The sequence below is a fragment of the Nannospalax galili genome, unplaced genomic scaffold, assembly GCF_000622305.1.
Source record: "Nannospalax galili isolate Female #2095 unplaced genomic scaffold, S.galili_v1.0 scaffold786, whole genome shotgun sequence".
Classification (NCBI taxonomy): Eukaryota; Metazoa; Chordata; class Mammalia; order Rodentia; family Spalacidae; genus Nannospalax; species Nannospalax galili.
In genome coordinates this window covers 670,809-692,988 of record NW_008355774.1, presented here as the reverse complement: position 1 = coordinate 692,988, position 22,180 = coordinate 670,809, and the positions used below count along the sequence as shown (strand labels likewise).

Here is a 22,180-nt window from a genome sequence, read left to right as displayed (position 1 = left end):
CCCTCCCTCCTCTCCACACAATAATGATAAAGTTTAAAAACTTATTAAAAAGAAATAAAAAGGGAAACAGGTGTGCAGATAGGCCAAGTAGGAAGGCCTCACATGCTCTCAGAAGCTGATCGGCTTTTGAAGACCAACCCATTTCAGGAGACCAGCTTATTCATGAAGTTGAAGCCCCCATGACTTAATTCTCTAATACAAGGTCCCTACTGGGGGGGAGGGGTGGACAACTTTTTATAACATACATAGACCAGGCTGGCCTGATCTTGGGGCAATCCTCTTGCTTCTGTCCCTCAAGTACTTGGATTACAGGTATGGCTTAGGTAGGATCTCCTACCTCAACACTGCCAGGCTTCTAGTAGAAATCCCCTTTAGGAGACAGAACATTCCGAACCATAGAACTTTGTATCCTACAACCTTATTTTAATTAGTTACTAGTTCCAGAAGGTTCCTTCCTCATTGTTTAGATACTTCTTTTTTTTTTGTCTTTTCAAACAGGGTTTCCCTGTAACCCCAGCTAGCCTGGAGCTCATTATGTAGACCAGGCTGGCCTTGAGCTCACAGAGATCCACCTGCCTCTGCCTACCAAGTGCTGGGACTACAGGCAGGTACCACCATGCCCGGCTAAAATTCTTACTACATTTTATTTATTTAATGTGTGTATGTTTGTGGGTGGGTACTTGTGTGCCATGTTGTAAGTGTAGAGATCATAGAACAACTTGCAGTGATGGGTCTCTCCTTCTACCATGTAAATCCCAGAGATTAAACTCAGATAATCAGGCTTAGCAAGTTCCTTTATCTGCTGACCTATCTTAGTGACCCTTAAAAACATTTTGATTATGTCACTTTTAGTGCTCAATAATATAGATTGTCATGATTTATGAAACTAGTTCAGCCACAAGATAACATGTTTAATTCTGTGTACTTGTATTTGTCAGTATGTGGATATGTACATATGAGTACAGGTACCTGAGGGGCTAGAAAAGAGCATTGTATCCCCTGGAGCTGAAGTTAACGGGCAGTTGGCTATTAACTGCCTGACATGTTGGGAACTGAACTCAGGGCCTCTAGAAAAGTCTCTCTCTCTCTCCGTCTCTCTCCCTCTCTCCCTCCCTCCCTCCCTCCTCCCCCATATATATATATATATATATATATACACACACATGACTATTTTGCCTGAATGCATGACAATGTATTATATGCATCTGGTGCCCAAGGAGGCCAGCAAAGGGTGTTGGATACACTGGAACTGGAGTTGTAGTAGTGAGTTGCCATGTGGGTGCTGGGAACTGAACCCTGGTTCTCTACAAGAGCAGCAAATGCTCGTAATCACTGACTCATCTCTCCAGCCCCTATGTCTTCATTTTATTGCACAGTCTTATGATAAATGACCTTAGCACCATAAAGTAACACACCTTTCATTGCTTTTGGATTAATTCCAACAAGTAGATTTAACAAATTAAGAGGTGGGCTACAAGCAAGCCTTGTGGTGCATGCTGTTAATCCCAGCAGAAGTAGTTCAAGGCAAAGCGGGGCTACAGAGAGATGCCCTATCTCCAAAAGACTGAAAAAAAGAGATAGGCAAAAAATTCCCAATTAAAAGGTTTATGTTTTTCTTTCGTTTGTTTGTTTTTTGTGGTTTTTTTTTTTTTTTTGAGGCAGAGTCTCCCTGTAGCCTCAGCTGGCCTGGAACTTGCTATGTATATAGACCAGGCTGGCCTCAAATTCAGAGATTTGCCTGCCTCTGCCTCCTGATTGCTGGGATTAAAGGTGTGAGCCACCGCAGGGCGTGGTGGCGCATGCCTGTAGTCCCAGCACTTGAGAGGCAGAGGCAGGCGGATCTCTGTGAGTTCAAGGCCAGCCTGGTCTATATAGTGAGTTCCAGGAAAGCTGGGGCTACAGGGAGACCCTGCTTCAAAAAGACCAAAAAAAAAAAAAAAAAAAAGGTGTGAGCCACCACGCCTAGCAGTTTATCATATTTATAAGTTCACTTCTAATATTGGTAATTGATAATTGGCAATTTTTGACTTGGGGAATATAGTCAGATTACCATATAGAATTTCCCAATGTATTGGGTTTTTTAAATGTATATGAGTATATTGCCTGCATGTATGTATATAAATTCACCTGTATCATGCAGTACCTGCAGATGTCAGAAGATGGTGTCAGATTCCCAGGAACTCAAGTTATGAATAGTTGTTAGTTGCCATGTGGGTGCTAAGAACTGAGCCCAGGTCCTCTACAAAAAGCTGCCAGTGCTCTTAACCACTGAGCCATCTCTCCAGCCCCATACAATTTATTGTTTTACAAATTGTATTTGACAGCACTTGCCCTCCTTTTTGTCTTAACCAGTGCATAATGAAAATTAGTAAAATACTGTACAAGGTAGTAGTACATTGATGTTTGTTATTGTGCTCTATAGTTTTCTGTGTATTTTAAGTATTTGATTTTTAAAAAAAATTTTTTTTAATGTGTATTTGTGTATTGCCTGTATGTAGGTAAGTGCAGCTGGGTCATGCAATGCTCGAGGAGGTCAGAAGAGGCTGTCAGATCCCCTGAGACTGGAGTTAAAGACAGTTGTTAGCTGCCATGTGGATGCAGGGATTCAAACCCGGGTCTTCTGCAAGAACAACCAGTGTTCTTAACTACTGAGCCATCTCTCCAGCCCCTGCATTTCTTTTTTTTTTTTTGGTCTTTTTGAGACAGGGTCTCCCTGTAGCTCCAGCTGTCCCGGAACTCACTATGTGGACCAGGCTGGCCTTGAACTCACAGAGATCCTCCTGCCGCTGCCTCCTGAGTGCTGGGACTAAAGGTGTGCGCCACCACGCCCAGCTGTATTTCATTTTTTAACCTTACCAACATAGTAGAGAGTTACTATTTCTATGTTAGATTTATTAGTGATGTAGAAAAATTTTACATTTATTATTAGACATTTATATTTCTTTTGTAATTATTAATTCTTTATACACATTCAGCCCCAAATGAAAAAAAAAAAAAAGGGTATTTTGGCTACCCTGTGTAATCTTTTTTTTGGGGGGGGGGCGCGTCGGTCTTTTTGAGACAGGGTCTCCCTGTAGCCCCAGCTAGTCTAGAACTCACTATGTAGACCAAGCTGGCCTCGAACTCACAGAGCTCCACCTTCCTCTGCCTACCAAGTGCTGGGATTAAAGGTGTGTGGCACCATACCCAGCTTGCCCTGTATAATCTTAAACTGGGTAGATACAAATGTGATAGATTTTTTGAAATATTGAAATTAAATATACTAGCAGAATATGAGGAGATGTTTCCCAAGAATTTATCACTCAGAATCCTGTGTATTCTCTCTTTTTAGTCTTTTTGAGTCGGGGTCTCTCTGTATCCCCAGCTGGCCTGAGACTCAGTTGTAAACCAGGCTGGCCTTGAACTCACAAAGACCGCCTACCTCTGCCTTCTGAGCTGAGTACCACCAAGCCTGGCTCCTTTGTATTCTTATAAAATCTCTGGTGTTCTGAAATTTTCTCTCAATTCTTGAACCAAAAAGGATTGAACAAAGGTATGTAAGTTATTAATGTAATAGTTACACAATTGAAATAGATGCTTTTAAAGGAAGGGGTTGGAGAAACGGCTCAGTGATTAAGAGCACTGACTGCTTTTGCAGAGGACCCGGGATCAGTTTCCAGCACCCACATTGCAGCTATCAACCCTCCGTAACTTCAGTTTCAGGGGATCCAATGTCCTCTTTTGGCCCCCATGGGCATTTTAGGCATGTAGTGCACTTACATACATGCAGGCAAAACACTCATACACATAAAATAGGAAAGGAGGAAGAAAGGGAGGGAGCAAAAGGGGGGAGACCATAGATAAGGAAAACTATCTACTACATGTATAAATTCACAAGACTAACAAAATTTTTTTCCTAGAGTTACTTGATATTTGGGATAAACTTTCATAGTGATATTCACAGATCCAAAAAAGTAGTATATTTGGGGCAGGAGAGATGGCTTAGTTTGTAAAGTTCTTGCCATGAAAGCATGATAACATGAGTTTGGATACTAAGTATTTGAGTAAAAAGCCAAGTGCAATGATGTGACCTGTAATCCCAGTGCTGGGGAACTGGAGACAGGAGGATCACTAGAATTTGCTGGCCAGCCAGTCTGGCCAGTCATTGAGCACCAGGTTAAGTGAGACCCTGTCTCAAAAAGCAAGATGGAGAGCCATTGAGAAAGACATCATCAGCCTCCACATGCATGCATTCACATGTGCACACACACTAAAAAAGTAGTGTCTTTTAAGCAACTTTGGCAGCAATTAAAAAACAATAGCTCTAGAAAATTGCTAGATTAATACCTGGCTGGTTAGCTTAGTTGTTTAGAGCATTATGCTAATAATAGAAAATTGTTAGCCCAGTGTGGTGACGCATGCCTTTAATCCCAGCAGAGGCAGATGGATCTTTGTGAGATCAAGGCCAGCCTGGTCTACATGGCGAGTTCCAGGCCAGCTGGGGCTACAGAGACCCTCTCTCAAGGAAAAAATAAAAAGTACCTTAGAGCAGGAAAAATGGCTCAGTGGTTAAGAACACTGACTGCTCTTGCAGAGGACTTGTGTTTGATTCCTAGTACCCAAATGGCAGCTTACAACCGTCCATAACTCACTTCCAGGGGCATCCAACGCCTTCTTCTGACCTCTGTGGGCATTTGCACAACCCTGGTGCACTTACACACATGACAGACAATACATTCATACACATAAAAAATAAAAATTAAGGAGGCTGAGAGAGAGAGATGGCTCAGCAGTTAAGAGCACTGACTACTCTTGCAGAGGACCCGGCTTCAATTCCCAGCACCCACATCACAGCTACCAACCGTCCTTAACTCCAGTTCCAGGGGAATCCAAAGCCCACTTCTGATCTCCGTGGCATTGCACAGCACGAGTGCACTCACATGCATGCAGGCAATACACTCATACACATAAAATAATAAAATACTTTTTTTTTCTTTTTTTTTTTTTTCCGGGGCTGAGGACCGAACCCAGGGCCTTGTGCTTGCTAGGCAAGTGCTCTACCATTGAGCTAAATCCCCAACCCCAAATAATAAAATACTTAAAAAAAATTTTTTTTTAAATTAAAAACAGGCTGGAGATATGGCTCAGCTGTTAAAAACACTGGTTATTCTTGCAGAAGACCCAGTTTGAATCCCGGCACCCACATGGCAGCTAACAACTGTCCATAACTCCAGTTCCAGGGGATCCGACAGCCTCTTCTGTCCTCCGCAGGCATTGCACAACAGAAGAAGTACACAAGGTGTACTTCCTATACACAGGCAATATACGCATACACATAAAATAAAAACAAATTTTAAAAAATTATAAAAAGCCGGGCATGGTGGCGTATGCCTTTAATCCCAGCACTTGGAAGGCAGAGGCAGGCAGATCTCTGTTAATTCAAGGCAGCCTGGTCTACATAGTAAGTTCCAGGACAGCTGGGGCTACAGGGAGACCCTGTCTCAAAAAGACAACAACAACAACAACAACAAAAATATATATATATATATATTATTTAAAAAAAAAAGAATACATTAATTGGGCCACTCTGATAGCATACACCTTTAGTCCCAATGCTCAGGAGACAGAGGATTGAGACCAGTCAGGTTTACATCATGAGTTTCAGGTCATTTCAGGTCATAGGGAGACCTTGTCTCATACAAATACTTTAGGTAAAGTACCTTTTTTTTTTTTGTACAGGGTCTTCCTGTAGCCCCAGCTGGCCTAGAACTCACTATGTAGACCTCGAATGCACAGAAATCCACCTGCCTCTGCCTCCTGAGTGCTGGGATTAAAGGTCTGTGCCACTATGCCCTGCTTAGACATTACATTTTAATTTATTATTTTAATTATATTTATTGTGTAGGTGTACACACACATGCTGGAATCATCTCAGTTGTCTTTTATAATTAAATATGTAAATTAATTGAAAAATCAAGTACTAGAGGGTTTTTTTAAATATTTTATTTTTCTTTTATGTTTATGAAAGTTATGCCTGCACGTGTGTAAGTGTACCATGTGCATGCAGTTCCCCACAGAAACCAGAAGAGGGTGTTGAACCCCTGGGACTGGAGTTACAAATGGTTATTGGCCACCATGTGGGTATTGGGAATTGAACCTGGGTCTTCTGGAAGAACAACCAGTATTCTTAACTGCTCAACCATCTATCCAGCCCAAGTATAAGAATTTTTAAAAGATTTACTTTGTCCATTACAGATGCAAGAAGAAAGTTTCTTTGATTTCTGTCTGTCTGATTGTGGCTGCCAAGACTGAATAGAGGAACACAGAAAAAAAAGATTTACTTTGGGTTAAGAGCACTAGCTATTCTTCCAGAGGACCCCAGTTTAGAACCCACATGGTTGCTAACAACCATCTATAACTCCAGTTCCAAGGACTGCAACACCCTCTTCTGGCCTCCACAGGCACTGCAACATACAGGCTTACTTACATATATGTAGGCAAAACACTTATACATATAAAAAATTTTTTTTAAGATTTTATTTATGTGTATGTCTGTATATGCCACATGTGTGGTAGTGCCTATAGAAGCCAGAAGATACTGTTGGATCCCCTCAGCTGGACTTACAGGCAGCAACTGCCTAATGTGGGTGCTGGGAACTGAATTTAAGTCCTCTGGAAGAGCAACAAGTACCATTAACCACTGACCATCTCTCCAGATCCAAGAGAAAAATTAATGTTCTTTTCTACCTAAGGTATATAGGTAATTGAGAACCAGAGCTTTGGGTAAGAATTTGAGTATGATGAGGAAAATAAGTCTAGCAAAAGTGTGCATGATTAGAGGAGAAAAGGCTACCAAGAAGCTTGGGGTAGGGCTGGAGAGCTGGTCTACATAGCGAGTTCCAGGCCAGCTATGGCTACAGGGAGACCCTGTCTCCAAAAAGACAACAACAACAACAACAAAAAACCCTAAATAAATAAGTGCTTAAAGAAAAGGAAACAGCAGCTTGGGGTACGACAAAAAGCAGATGCTTTTTCAGGGCCTAGAGTGATGGCTTAGCAGTTAAGAACACTGACTGCTCTTCCAGAGGACAGGTTCAATTCCCAGCACCCACATGGCGGCTAACAACCATCTATAACTCCAGTTCCAGGGAACCCAATGCCCTCTTCTGATCTTTGCAGCCATTGCATGACATGGGTGCACTTACATACATGCAGGCAAAACACTCATACATATAAAATAAAAACAAAATTTTTTTTTAAATGTCAGATGCCTTTACCTACTGAGCCATCTCACACACACACACACGCCTTTTTTTTTTTTTTTTTTTTTTTTTCCCCGGTCTTTTTTGAGACAGGGTCTCCCTGTGGCCCCAGCTGTCCTGGAACTCACTATGTAGAACAGGCTGGCCTTGAACTCACAGAGATCGGCCTGTCTCTGACTCCCAAGTGCTAGAATTGAAGACATACACCACCATGCCCGGCCCTTCTTTTTACTTAAATTATATTTATTATGTGTGTGATCAATCTAAGGTTATCAGATTTGGCAGTGAGCACCTTTATCTGCTGAGCCATGTGGGTGGCTAGGCTCCCGTTTGATTTTTTTCTTTGTTGAGAAAGGGTCTCACTATGTAGCCCTGACTAGCCTGAAACTCACTATGTAGACGAGACTAATCTAGAACTCACAGAAATCCACCTGCCGCTGATTCCTGCTGTTTTGATTTTTTTTTAATATTTTATTTATTTTTATTTTATGTGTTTGAGTGTATTGCTTGCATGTAGGTAAGTGCACCCGTGTCGTGCAATGCCCGCAGAGGACAGAAGAGGCTGTTGGATCCCCTGGGACTGGAGTTACAGGCAGTTGTTAGTTGCCATGTGGGTGCTGGGATTCAAACTCAGTTCTTCTGCAGGAACAACCAGTGTTCTTAGCACTGAGCCCTCTCTCCAGCCTGTTTTGTTTTTTTTAAGACAGGGTCTCATGTAGCCTAGGCTGACCTTGAATTTACTATATATAAAAGACTAACTTTGACCTCTTGATCCTTCTGCCTCAACTTCCTGAGTCTTAAGATTACAGATACATGCCACCTTGTGTGGCTTTAGCTGGAGTTCTTTAAGGCTAAAAAGAAAAAGAGTAGCTGGGCGTGGTGGCGCATGCCTTTAATCCCAGCACTCAGGAGGCAGAGGCAGGCTCTGTGAGTTCAAGGCCTGGTCTACACAGTGAGTTCCAGGACAGCTGGGACTACAGGGAGACTCTGTCTCAAAAAGACCAAAAAGAAAAGAAAAAGCATTAGTTTGACCTTCTTGCCCAGGTAAATGTATCTTTTAGCTCTTCTGTGGACCAGGGATGAAGGGAGCATTTCTTTGCTAGGTATTTTCTAGGTAGGATTGGAGAGTCTTGAGGAATAATGAAGTAAAGAATTAAGTAGCCAAACCGGAGGACAAAATTCTTTCATAATTGTAGCAGGAATGTAGAAAATCACTAGATTGAAAGATCTGTGAGGATAAAGGCTATCATTGCTCCTCTGCTCCTTCCTCCCCTTCTTCCCTATTTAATAGGCTTACAACTGCACTTTTGAACCTATGATGTGCTAAATGTATTTCTTAACTGGGTTAATAAATGTTGGGAAACACGGTTTCTGGCCTTGTATTCCATCTTCAAATGTTGAAGGTTCTTGTCTTTCTAATCTTTAAATAACCTGATGATTTGCTTAGTTCAGATACTTGTTTGGTTCCTGTCCTATCATCTTTATTAGATACTATTTTCATTCTAACAAAGCTAGCCACATATTCTTTGTTTTAGCTTTCTAATTCTTGTCTGATTCTTGTTCCTTTTCTCTAGGAAGTGGTGGCTTACATGACTTGGAAGGTACAAGATGGGTTATATTAGTTTAAGGTAGATTGTCATGGTCCTCATTTTTAAGATTTTTTAAATTGAAGACATGACGATATCACAAGAATTTAACAAGCTCTTGTGTAACTGTAAGGAAACTTTTCTCATAGTTGTGTATAAGCAGGAGAAACTGCATCTGTCAGGTCCTCATATAATCCATAGCATTGGCTGAGATGTGAGAAGTTGACTTGTACTAGGAATTAGGGAAAGACTAGAAGAAAAAGGTCAGGCTTAGAAGAGTTTCAGCCACATCTTTAATCCTAGTACTAGGGAGGTAGAGGCAGGCAGATCTCTGTGAGATTGAGGCCACTCTGGACTATGCAGTAAGTTCAAGGCCATCTGGGAAACCATGTCTTTTTATTTGTTAATCAAATTCCCCTGGAACTGGAGTTAAGGACCACAAGAGTAACCAGTGCTCTGAACCACTGAACCATCTCACCAGCCCTGAGACCCTGCCTTTTGTTGTTGTTGTTGTTTGTGTTGTTTTTGTTTTTTGTTGTAGTCTTTTGAGATGGGTCTCTATGTAGCCTCAGCTGCCCTGGAGCTCACTATGTAGACCAGGCTGGCCTTGAACTCACAGAGATCCTCCTGCCTCTGCCTCCCAAGTGCTGGGACTACAGGCGTGCGCTACCACGCCCAGCTTGTTCTATATCTTACACCTAAACATACAAGGGCAGAGGTAGAGTGCCTCCTATCTAGAAACACCAGCATGTCTTCCAGGTGTGTCACAGCAAGAATAAGAGTGTGTCTTTATTTTATTTACTTACAGCCTTAGGATAATTTATCATTTTCTCTTCTGAGACACCTCTAGCTTTTGCTAGAGGCTTTGTTATATGGCTTTTGCTGGGGAGATGTGATTAAATATGTATTTGGCAGACCAGAGTAATGATTTCTCACCAAAGTCTAGCTTAGTAAACGAGTAAGTTTATTGGGATTACTTACAGGAGTATGGGTGAGGGATTCCTTAACAGGAGTATGGATGACTCAAAGGTAGCTGCATCTAAAAATGCATCCCAGCATGCATGATAGTTCATAAAAGCTGAATCCTTAGAGCTTCTTGCATAACTCTAGGGCACCTTGACTTAGTGGGAAAGTCTCCTTCCCAGTAGTTGTTCACTGTTTATATAACCTTGGAGAAAGGACTTATAAATCTTCATAAGTTTCAGGAACTTCCTGAAACATGTAAGGTTATTTCCTGACCATTCTAAGTTTTGTTTACTAACAGATTTTTTAAAATTATTTATTTATTCATTCGTTTATTTTATGTGTGTGTGCACAGGCATGTACATGCCATCACATGCATGTGGAGGTCAGAGAACAACATTTCAGGAGTCAGTTCTCCTCTTTATTTTGATTTTATATATATGAGTGTTTGACCTGTGTGTATATATATATAAGCATACCTATGTGTGCGCAATGCCTGTGAAGGCCAGAAGAAGGTATCTGATTCCCTGGAACTGGAGTTATGAACAGTTGTTAGCCACCGTGTGGGTGCTAGGAACCACACCCAGGTCCTCTGTAAGAGGGTCAGTACTCTTAATCACCTAGCCATCTCTCCAGCCCCTCTGTTCTCTTCTACCATATAGTTTCTGGAGATCAAACTTGGGTGATCAGTATTGATGGCAAGTACTTTTACCCACAGGGCCATCTTGATGGCCCTACTTCCCAAGACTTACTGAGCCTCTCCAAGGTGAACTGTTTCAGTTTAGAGGAAATTGCATCACAGCACCATCTTGTATACACTACATAGTGCACTTTATTCTTGGGGAATTGTCAATATAGTTGACATAAAGATCCTCCTGATTGGCTCTCTTCACTTGTAGTAGTGTTAAAGCATTCTTTTCCCACCATCTTGTATACAGTGCATAGTGCATTTTATTCTTGGGGAATTGTCAACATGGTTGACATAAAGATCCTCCTGATTGGCTCTTTTCACTTGTAGCAGTGTTAAAGCATTCTTTTTGTTCTGTTCTTTTGCTCAAGAATTTCAGATAGTGGAATTGGGAGTATAGCTCAGTGATAAAGTGCATGTCTGCCATGTGCAAGACCTTAGGTTCAATTTCTAGCACTACTACCAAAAACAAAATTGTATGGTTATATGTACTTGTGTGCTTGTTCATTATCCTCCCACTATAAAACAATCTTCAGGAGATGATTATAAATGGTTCATTGCTAAATCCTCTGTGGTCAGAAGAATTTTTAGGGAAAGAGTGAGAACTTTTTTTTTTTTTTTTTTTTACATTTCTACAAATTGGAACCAGCAAAATGACTCAGCAGCAAGTAAAATTCCTTGCTTCCAAGGCTGATGACCTGTGTTTGATCCTCAGAATGCCATGGTAGAAGGAGAGAACTGATTTCTGTAAGTTGTCCTCTGACTTCCACATGTACCCAATTAGTTATAAAAAATGAAAAATAACTAAAAGTTTTCCCACAGAAGAAATAGAACACTGAATCAGAATCTTTTGGAGGGGAGCCAGCTGTGTGTTATAATGTGAATAGATATGTTGATCATCTTACAGAAAACAAAGTTGAAACTACCTTGGAAAATCCAGATACACAGACGCTTCCTCAGCTTGTTCAAGGTTCTTTAATGGTTTGGGGGTTTTATTTTGTTTTGTTGCAGTTTTTCTTAGGATAAATTGTCAACTTTATAATCATTTAACATCTTAGAAATTCTGATACTCTTCATACAATAAAAGATGCCTTATTGGCCAGGCATGGTGGTGCACGCCTTTAATCCCAGCACTTGGGAGGCAGAGGCAGGTGGATCTCTGTGAGTTCAAGGCCAGCCTGGTCTCCTTAGTGAATCCAGGACAGCTGGGGCTACAGGGAGACCCTGTCTCAAAAAAAAAAAAAAAAAAAAAAAAAGATGCCTTATTTATCTTTTCTCTCCCCATGCTAGGGATTTGAATCTATGGACTTGTGCATGCTAGGCAAGTGCTCTACCATAGTACTATATACATCTCAAGCTTCTCTATAAGAAATGTCTTTTGAGGACCTGGAGAGGTAGCTCAAAGGTCAAGCAAGAGCACTTGCTGTTCTTCCAGTGGGGGAGTATTCAGTTCCAAGCACCCAGATGGTGGCTCTGTCGCCTTCTTCTAGCCTTATGGCTAGAACTGAAAACTCTTGCCCTACATACCTCCTCATTATTTTAGAGTTACCTGAGACATTTGTTAAGAAAGAACAAGTAGTGTCTTATTTCTGTATATATTCTACTTTATGACTACTGTCATGTCACTGCTGTGTAGTTTGAGCCAACTGAGGAAAGGGGGGAAAAATAAGATGGTTATATAAACTGAATGCTGAGAATTATTTGTAAAATATATTCTTATGTAATCTGCTTCCACTAAGCTTGTATCTTTTTTTAAAAAATTATTTGCTAACCAGAGAAATCTTAACTAGACTGTAATCCTTGCAAATGTTATATAAAACATTACTCTAAAAGGTATAAAAATTGAACTGGGAAAGAGTACTTACTACATAAGTATAAGTACCTGAGTTCAGATCCCCAGCACTCACTTAAACAGTAAGGATCCCTGGGGCTTACTGGCCATCAGCCTAACCAAAAATAGTGAGCTCCAGGTTCAGTGAGAGATCCTGTCTCAAGGGAATAAGGCAGAAAACAACAGGACACCTAATGTCCTGCTCTGACCCCCGCATTCTATTTTTTGTTTTTTTGTTTTTTAGTCTTTTTGAGACAGGGTCTCCCTGTAGCCCCAGCTGACCTGGAACTCACTATGTAGACCAGGCTGGCCTTGAACTCACAGAGATCCGCCTGCTTCTGCCTCCCAAGTGCTGGGATTAAAGGCGTGCACCACCACGCCCGGATATTTTTGTTTTGGGGGGTGTTTTTTTTTGTTGTTGCTGGGGTTTTTTTTTTTGTCTTTTTTGAGACAGGGTCTCCCTTTAGCCCCAGCTGTCCTGGAACTCACTGTGTAGATCAGGCTGGCCTCGAACTCACAAAAATCCACCTGCCTCTGCCTCACAAGTGCTGGGATTAAAGGTGTGCACCACCACGCCCAGCTGACCTCTGCATTCTTGAGCATAGGCTCACATGCACCCCATACACATGTGTACATACACATATACCACACACACAATTTGAAAATAATCAAAGGTAAGGCTAGAGAGATGGCTCAGCAGTTAAGAGCACTAGCTGCTCTTCTAGAGAACCTTGGTTAGTTCCCAGTACCCACATGGCCCCTAACAACCAACCTTAACTCTAGTTCCAGAGGATCCAACACCTGTCTTTACTTTTGTGGAGCACAGTTTTTCAGTTTCGTGAGATGTCTCTGGTGAAGGAACTTTCTAAATGCCCTATCTGCCTGCCAGGTTCAATTTCTGTCAAATCTTTGACTGGTTTGTTGTGTGTCTATTCTTAGAGACAGGGCCTCCCTATGGCCCCAGCTGTCCTGGAACTCACTATGTAATCCAGGCTGGCCTTGAACTCACAGAGATCTGCCTGCCTCTGCCTCCCAAGTGCTGGGATTAAAGGCGTGTGCCACCACACCTGGCAAGAGATTAATACTTCATACATTTTACATATTTTTAAAAAATATTTTTAATTTTATGTGTATGCATGTATTGCCTGCATGTATGTAAGTGTACCCATGTCATACAATCCCCTGGAACTGAAATTAGTTAGTGGCAGTGTGGGTGCTGGGATTTGAACCTGAGTCTTCTGCAAGAACAACAGCCAGTGCTCTTAATCTCTGAGCCATCTCTCCAGCCCCACATTTATTTTTTTAATATTTTACTATTTTTTATGTGTATGAGTGTTTTATAGCCTGTGTGTTGTGCAGTACCCATGGAAGCCAGAAGAGGGCATTGGATGCCCTGGAACTGCAGTTATAGACAATTGTTAGCCACCATGTGGGTGTTGAGAAATGGACTTGCATCCTCTGCAAGAGCAGCTAGTGGTCTTAACCACTGAGCCATCTCCCCAGCAGTGTTTTACATTTTACCTAAGTACTTATTCACCATCACAATTTCATGGATAAAAGATTGAGTCTTAGGGCTAGAGAGCTAGCTCAGCACTTAAGGGCACTGGCTGCACTTCCAGAGGACCTGGGTTCAGTCCGCAGTACCTGTGTGTGCAAGCCAAACAGTCATATCCATAAAATTAAAAAAATAAATAAATTGAAACAAAATTTTTTTAAAGAACATAACTTCTTGACATAAAAAATTCTATAAAAAGTATACTTCTAGCCAGGTATGGTGGTGCACACCTTTAATCCCAGCTCTTAGGAGGCAGAAGCAGGTAGATCTCTGTGAAATTGAGGCCAGCCTGGTCTACATAGCAACTTCAAGCCTAGCTGGGGCTACAGAACAACCCTGTCACAAAACAAAAAAGGACACTTCTAAAAGAAATGTCATATATCTGCCTGTTTTGTAGTGCTGGTGATTGAACCTAGGCCCTTGCACATGGCAGGGAAGCAATCTACCACTGAGCTATACTGCCAGCCACAGTATGTCTTTTAAAAAGATATTATTGGAGTTGGACGTGGTGGCACATGCCTATAATCCCAGCATTTGAGAGGAAGGTAGAGGCAAGAGGATTAGAAGTTCAAGATCAGCTTCAGCTACAAAAGAAATCTAAAACCAGCCTGACCTACATGAGAACCAATAAATAGCCATTGTGTGTGTTCTTTTACAGGTCCATTTTTTTAGTGAAGCTTTTTAAAAAATAAATGTGTATGTGTGTATTGCCTGCATGTAGGTAAGTGTGCCCATGTTATGCAGTGCCCACGGAGGAGGACAGAAGAGGCTGTCAGATCCCCTGGAACTGGAGTTACAGACAGTTAAGCTGCCATGTGGGTTATGGGATTCAAACCTGGTTCTTCTGCAAGAACAGCCAGCGCTCTTAACCGCTGAGCCATCTCTCCAGCCCCTACAGGTCCTTTTTTTTTTTTTTTTTTCTTTTTGAGACGGAGTCTCCCTGTAGCCCCAGCTGTCCTGGAGCTGTCACTATGTATGTAGACCAGGCTGGTGTTGAACTCACACAGATCCACCTGCCTCTGCCTCCTGAGTGCTGGGATTAAAGGCGTCTGCTACCATGCCCTGCTTAGGTCCATTTTTTATAGTATTTGAATGTACTCATAGCAACCACTTGATAGCAACCATTTACCCAGCAGCACAATACCTAAAGTCATTGTACAATCAGAAAGATCACCTTGAGAAAATTAGCTTGGGGGATCAGCAGTGCTTTTAAGAAGCAAGGCCTGGGGGCTGGAGAGATGGCTCAGCAGTTAAGAGCACTGGTTGCTTTTGGAGAGGAGCTGGGTCTGATTCTCAACACCCAGATGGCTGCTGACAGCCATCTGTAACTCCCAATCCAGGGAATCTTGATGCCCTCTTCTGGCTTTTTATATCATGTGTGTTGCCAACTAGTTCTGTAATCTTGGACTGATATTCCATGTATCCTGACCATACTTTGCCATGCTGAGTAGTTTTATATATACCCACTTATGAGGATCAAGTGACATTGAGATGGCATTTGTGAAGAATGCCTTTATAAACTGTGAATGGTTTTGTGAATAAAGTTTACTATTTTTGATAGACAATACCAGTTCTCAGCCACCAGTAACATTCTCTGATCCTATGTTTGGAAGAACAAGTCAACAAAGGGATTGCTGATTTTTTTTTTTTCCTGTGTAAATTGTAGTCACAAAACTATAGCTGAAACTTTTTCTCTGTGTGCTTTAACATTTAATGAGAAGGTCTTTTATGTCTTAGAATATAACTATGACTAAGCTTGTCTTGGCAGTCTTCAACCAAAATACAAAACTGCTGGCCAGAAGAGTTCTTTTGTTCTTTTCTTTTTATTTGCTCTTATACTTCACAGTACCTTAAGATTCATTGAGGGAGCAGGACTGGAGAGATGGCTCAGTGGTTAAGAGCACTGGCTGCTCTTGCAGCAAACCTGGGTTTGATTCCCAGGACCCAAATGGTGGCTCACAACTGTCTGTAACCCTAGTTCCAGAGTATCCAATGCCACCACTGACCTCCTCCGGCTTTGCATGACATGGGTGTACTTACATGTATGCAAGCAATATACTCATACATATAGAATAAAAATAGCTGGGCGTGGTGGCGCACGCCTTTAATCCCAGCACTGGGGAGGCAGAGGCAGGTGGATCTCTGAGTTCAAGGCCAGCCTGGTCTACATAGTGAGTTCCAGGACAGCTGGGGCTACAGGGAGACCCTGTCTCAAAAAGACCAAAATAATAATAATAATAATAATAAGGGTCTGGAGAGAAGATAGCTCAGTGATTAAGAGCACTGACTGCTCTTGTGGAGGACCCAGGTTTGATTCCCAGCACCCACATTGCAGCTAACAACCATCTGTAACTCCAGTTCCAGGGGATCCAATGCTTTCTTTTGACTCCATGAGTATTGCATTACACAATGCACTTACACACATGCAGGCAGTACACTCATACACATAAAATAAGAACAATAAATATATCTTTTTAAAAAAAATATTTTTTTAATTCTTGAGGTGTGGGGAGAGATGGCACATGCCTTTAATCCCCACATTTTGGGAGGCAGAGGCAGGTGACTCTCCCTGAGTTTGAGGCTAGCCTGGCCTACATACTGTTTTCCTGGACAGCCAGGATACCCTATCTCTTTTTTCTTTTTAACTTTTAAAATGAGAATTTCATACATGCATATAAGGTGTTTTGATCAAATCCATGCCCACTCCCTTGCAACACCTCCCATATCTCCCCATCACTTTTTTCTGACAACTTCGTGTACTTTTTTTTTTTTTAAATGGGGCTTTTTGCTACTCTAACATTCCCCTCTCTGAAGAGGTAACCCTAAAATCCTTTTAGGGATTAGATAAGAGCTCCCAAATACTTTTGACAATTTTGGCCTTTGGAACATAGTATATTGGTAAGTGGCCCAAGGACATTTTGACTTTTAGCCAAGAGACTGGCTACTTTTCTTTGGGGTCTTTTTTACCCCAACTACTTAGCCAGTTCCTACCTCCTATTCTTATCACACCATCCTCTGAAGAGGTTACCCAAATTGCTGATAAGGGAATCGGGATGCAGACCGCTCTGGCTTCTTCCATGATAGACCCCTTCAGTGGGTCTATTTAAAAGACCCATATTGCATAACTCTTATCACCATGTGGGGGAAGGATCCAGGTGCTCTCAGGCTGTCCGCTGAGTTCTCAGCCCCTATGCCAGAGGGAGCTGATACCTTGACTTAAAAATAAAATCCTTGAGAGTTGTTTCCTAGCCAAGTGGAGTATATAACCCAAGACCTCACAGTTTTCTTGACAAGTCTCTAAGAGTAGCTAGTGAAAAGGGAATGAATATGAAAATACTGAATTCAGTAGCCTTCAGAGTTTGCTCCACATTAGGGTTGGTAAGGTGGAATATTGCTTTGTCATTCTCAAGCACAAGTATTTTATTGCTGGGCATAGTTGTGTAGTGCACACCTTCAATCCCAGCACTTGGGAGGCAGAGGCAGGCGGATCTCTGAGTTTGAGGCCAGCCTGGTCTACATAGCAAGTTCCAAGCCAGCTAGGGCTACAAAGATACCCTGTCTCAAAAAAGACAAAAAAAAAAATTTTATGTGTACCAGCGTTTTACCCACTTGTATGGAGTTTGCCCATGTTATGCATTGCCCACGGAGGCCAGAAGAGGGCATTGAATTCCCTGGAACTGGTGGTATAGACCAGTATTAGCTGTCATGTGAGTGCTAGGGACCAAACCTGGGTCCTCTGCAAGAGTAACGAGTGCTCTTAACCACTGAGCCAGCTCTGAAGTGCACAAGTATTTGTACCATTTTGCAGCTTCACATTAAGATCCCTTGAAATATACTTAAGAATACCTGTGTGTGATTTTTGCCAAGTGAGGACTTTGGGCTTGAGAGGATGTTAGTAGTTTTCATTCTAATTTAAACTTAGTCTAGAGGCTGGAGAGATGGCTCTGAAGTTAAGGCTTGCTACTCTGCAGAGGACCCAGGTTTGGTTTGCAGCGCTACATCAGGTGGTTTACAACTGCCTGTAACTTCAGCCCTAAGGGGATCTGACATCTCTGGCCTCCATCGGTACCCATGCTCACATGTACATACCCACACATAGACACACAATGTAATTAAAAATAATAAACAATTAGGGCTGGAGAGTTGGCTCAGAGGTTAAGAACACTGATTGTTCTTGCGGAAGACCTCGGTTTGAATCCCAGCATCCACATGGCAGCTAAAAACTGTCCGTAACTCCAGTCCCAGGGGATCCGACAGCCTCTTCTGACCTCCAAGGGCATTGCATGACACAGGTACACTTACTTACATGCAGGCAATACACGCATACACATAAAATAAAAATAAAATTTAAAAATAAATAAATAAAAATAATCTAGCACTATAAAAAAGATGTGTCTTGGGTTTTACTTTAAAATATATGATATGGGGCTAGAGAGATGGCTCAGTGGTTAAGAGCACTGGCTGCTCTTGCAGAAGACCTGGGTTTGAATCCTAGCACCCACGTAGTGACTAACAACCATCCATAACTCCAGTTCCAGGGGATCTGACACTCTCTTCTGTCCTCCCAGGCACTGCATGACACAGTTGCACTTATATACATGCAGGCATGACAGTCATGCACATGAAAATAAAAATGAATAAATTAAAATTAAATATTTGCAAATTCTTTAGGAGGGAAACCACCATGGTTTATCAAGCTAATGGTCTTCATAGTACCTTTGCTTTAATAGCTTAATGATCTGATATTTTACTCGATGAATAAAAATTCTCTAGTATATGAAGATGCTAACTAATAGACAAGTAAGAGTAGACAGCCTCTAAAAATGGTTGCATCATTCTACCTGTTCATTAATCCATTTCCCCACAGGTTACTTCCCTAGGAAACACTAGAAGATTTCTACTCTGCGACGTCTAAGAGAAAAGGCCTATCAGGGTTGGGGAGGGTACCATGTATGTATGTCACACCTGTACTTTGTATATTTGAGCTACCTGTGTTGTATGACAGCTTATAATCAAATCATAGATAACCCTGATTGGTTTTGTTTTGGTTTTCCCTGTGATTATTCTTATTAGAACAATTGACTGTTCTTCAACAGGGACATTCAAACTATTTTGTAATCTTAGCAGTTTTCACTAGTAACCTGATGTCTACCCATGTACAGATTGAAAAGGAAGGCTGCCTGAGGGACTGGAAAGATGGCTCAGCAGTTAAGAGCACTTGCTCTTCCAGAGGACCCAGGTTTGATTTCTAGCACCCACATGGTGGCTCACAACTGCCTATATGCACAGGGTGCACACATATATGCACTCAGGCATACATACATACATACATACATACATACATACATACATACACACACATAAAATTAAATAAATAGATCTCCTTTTAAAAGAAGGATGAGGAGGAAGAGGCGGCAGTAGCCAAGCATGGTGGCACATGCCTTTAATCCAACATTCAGGAGGCAGAGGCTGGCAGATCTCTGTAAGACTACATAGCAAATTTCAGACCAGCTGGGGCTTCAGGGAGACCCTGTCTCAAAATTCTCTCTCTCTCTCTCTCTCTCTCTCTCTCTCTCTGGAGGCAGGGGAATTGTTGGAAGTTCAAGACTAGCCTAGTCTACATAGTGAGTTTCAGGCCAGACTGGAGGACTGCACAGCAAGACTGTTTCAAAAATGAAAACTAAAACAAAAGACCACTTTATGAAGATAATCTCCAAGTTGGCATGCCCATGTGGACTCCTGGCTAGGGGATTTCCTTCCTCTTCACAACTGCTGGAGCTACATATTTGTCATCTGAGAAATATAACAAGTGCTCCTTGTCCTAGAGATTTCTAAATCTACTGATACCTCCAAGTGGTAAATTTAGAATCTACAACTGACTAAAAAATGTACAGTAGTGCTTTGCTCTGGTGACTGTTGTGCACTCTTAAAATGACAACCCACATGTTTTGGGAGTTGGGTACATAGATGTGTACTATGAAAGCAATACCTCCCTCCAGAAGCACTGTATGCTAAGCATTCTGGACCTCTGGGGATAGTTCTAGTCCGTCTTATATCTATGAAACAAGAACTTGTTAAGCTATGTGTTTGGTACTGATAATAAATAGCCAGCAAGATTTAGCATCAACTCTTAAGAGCTGGACTAGCAATTTAACAACTAACATGTTATTAAGATACAGGTTCTGGGAAATGGCTCAGCAGTTAAGAGTACTGGCTGTTCTTGGAGAGGACCCGGCTTCGTTTCCAACACCCACATGGGGGCTAACAACTGTCCATAACTCCAATTCCAGGGAATCCAACACCCTCCTCTAGATTCTGCTGGCATTGCATGCATATGGTACACTTGCATGCAGGCAAAACACTCATGCACATACAATAAATATTTTTTTTAAAAAAAAACACAGGTTCTAAACTGTAGTCTATTCCCTTTGAAAGCTTAGTCTTTCAGAAGACTGAAATAGGTTGCAAAACAGTACCCAACAAAGTAGCAGGGTGAAGTAGGTGTTAGACCCATGTAGTCTCTTTTACCTGCTGATACTAAGTCTTTTTGAGAATTCAGGGCTCAAAGAGTCAACATTTATTAAGCCCTCACTATATAGTCCATAATAAACTTTTTATATAGAATAATTTACATGATTTTTTCAATTATCGTATGAAGTAGAAATTGTTACTACTCTCACTTTACGGATGAGGAAGCTGAAGAACAAAGATGTTAAGGACCTTCCCGAAGGTCATAAAGTGAAGGCAAGTGCAGATCCTAGCCCAGAGACCACACTATTTTATGTTTGTCCTTCTAAAACGTGTGTGTGTGTGTGTGTGTGTGTGTGTACACGCACCATAGTATGCATGTACAAGTCAGAGGACAACTTTGAGGAGGCAGTTCTTGCCTTCCACCACATATTCCAGGAATCAAACTCAAGTAGTCAGGCTTGGCAGTAAGTGCTTTACCCACTGAGCTATCTCAGTGAGCCTGTGTTCTGTTTGGTTTGGTTTGCGTTGGTTTAGTTTGGTTTGGTTTGGTTTGGTTTGGTTAAGTTGAGATAGGGCCTCATGGTGCAGTCCAGGTTTGCCTAGAACTCACCTATGTAGACCAGGCTAGCTTTGACCTCATAGTCCTGCCTCTAACCTCCCAAGTATTAGGAATGTCCATGCTCTTGAATGAATAAGATGTACTCTCTTCTGGCTTGGAAGGGTGTTATCTTGACCAGCCTCCTACATGGATAGAAAATAGCAGAGCTATGCTCCCCTGATTCTCCCTGCCTTCAGATCTTCTCTTTCCTGATTGTTCCTGAGGCTAGATCACCTATTCCTAATGTTGCATACAAGTTGGTGAATAAATGAGCCAGAACATCCCTTCTCTACAGTTCTAGATTAATCAAACGCTGACATTTGCCAGCTGGGTCATTCAGCCTTTATGAACATGTTTCTTCATCTGTAAAGTGGAAATACTGTTTCATGGGATCATTTAGAGGATTAAACTTAGCAGTTTCTGGCTCTGAGTAAGTACTTTATAAATGTTAGCAATTATTATTATTGTCCTTTAGCTTTGAGAGCAATCCAGAAAACAGTTTGTCAGAAACTAGGTTCTAAAACCTAGTTAGATTGGCAGTTTTCCTTTTGTTTTACTTAACAAGACAATAATCTTATTCTATGTATTTCTCTTGACTCTTTTGGTATGAAAAGCAGAGAGGTAAAGCATTATTTGACAGATGTTTGGATTCAAGCAAGAAACTGAGGTCCAATTGCAAGGAAATGACTTGTATAACTCAGAGCCCTGTCTGAGGAGACACAGAGGACCCTAGAGGGCGGAGAATGAACACAGCGCAGGGGCTAGTTCCAGAGTCGCATCTTCGGTTAGTTCACTTACAAGTGTGGGTGAGGGTCCCTTGTCAGTAGCAGAGGTATTTTCCCCCCTCTGCTTCAACATATCTGCTGGCTCACATTTATTAAAACTTTTTAAAAGTGGTAATAGAATTTATGACTTGTCCAAAATAGGCAGGAAGCTCTGTAACTACAGGCTTGCTGATCTCCCTTCTCCAATCTGTTCCTGTGCCAAACTTTCCAAAGGCTTTTTGGCCAATTGTTGCTCCTCAGACTCAGGGTTGGCCAACTCTGTAAGCTCCAAACCTGAATGATGATGCTGCCACCGCTACCACCACCACCACAGATGTTATTGCCACCAGCTATTCAGAGTTTCCTACTATGCGAAATAGTCTGCTGTGAAGCTCTCACCTTCCTCCTTCCTGTCTTCAGTGTTGTATATCTTTCTCCTGGTGCTTTTGGAACCATGCAGCCAATAGTCCAAAGAAATAATTT

At 41.7% G+C, this 22,180-nt stretch overlaps 1 protein-coding gene across 8 annotated transcripts in view; it reads left to right on the top strand.

Moving 5' to 3' along the window:
- Rbm6 (RNA binding motif protein 6) overlaps nt 1–22,180 on the top strand; it is a 127,853-nt gene that overhangs the window by 70,455 nt on the left and 35,218 nt on the right. The window contains exon 1 of one of the 8 annotated variants that reach the window (XM_008853158.3): nt 21,582–21,717. The exons of the other annotated variants lie outside the window; for them this stretch is intronic. The gene's annotated coding sequence lies outside the window, so the exon portion shown is untranslated. Of the gene's footprint in view, nt 1–21,581; nt 21,718–22,180 lie in introns of those variants that run through there. 8 annotated transcript variants of the gene reach the window in all.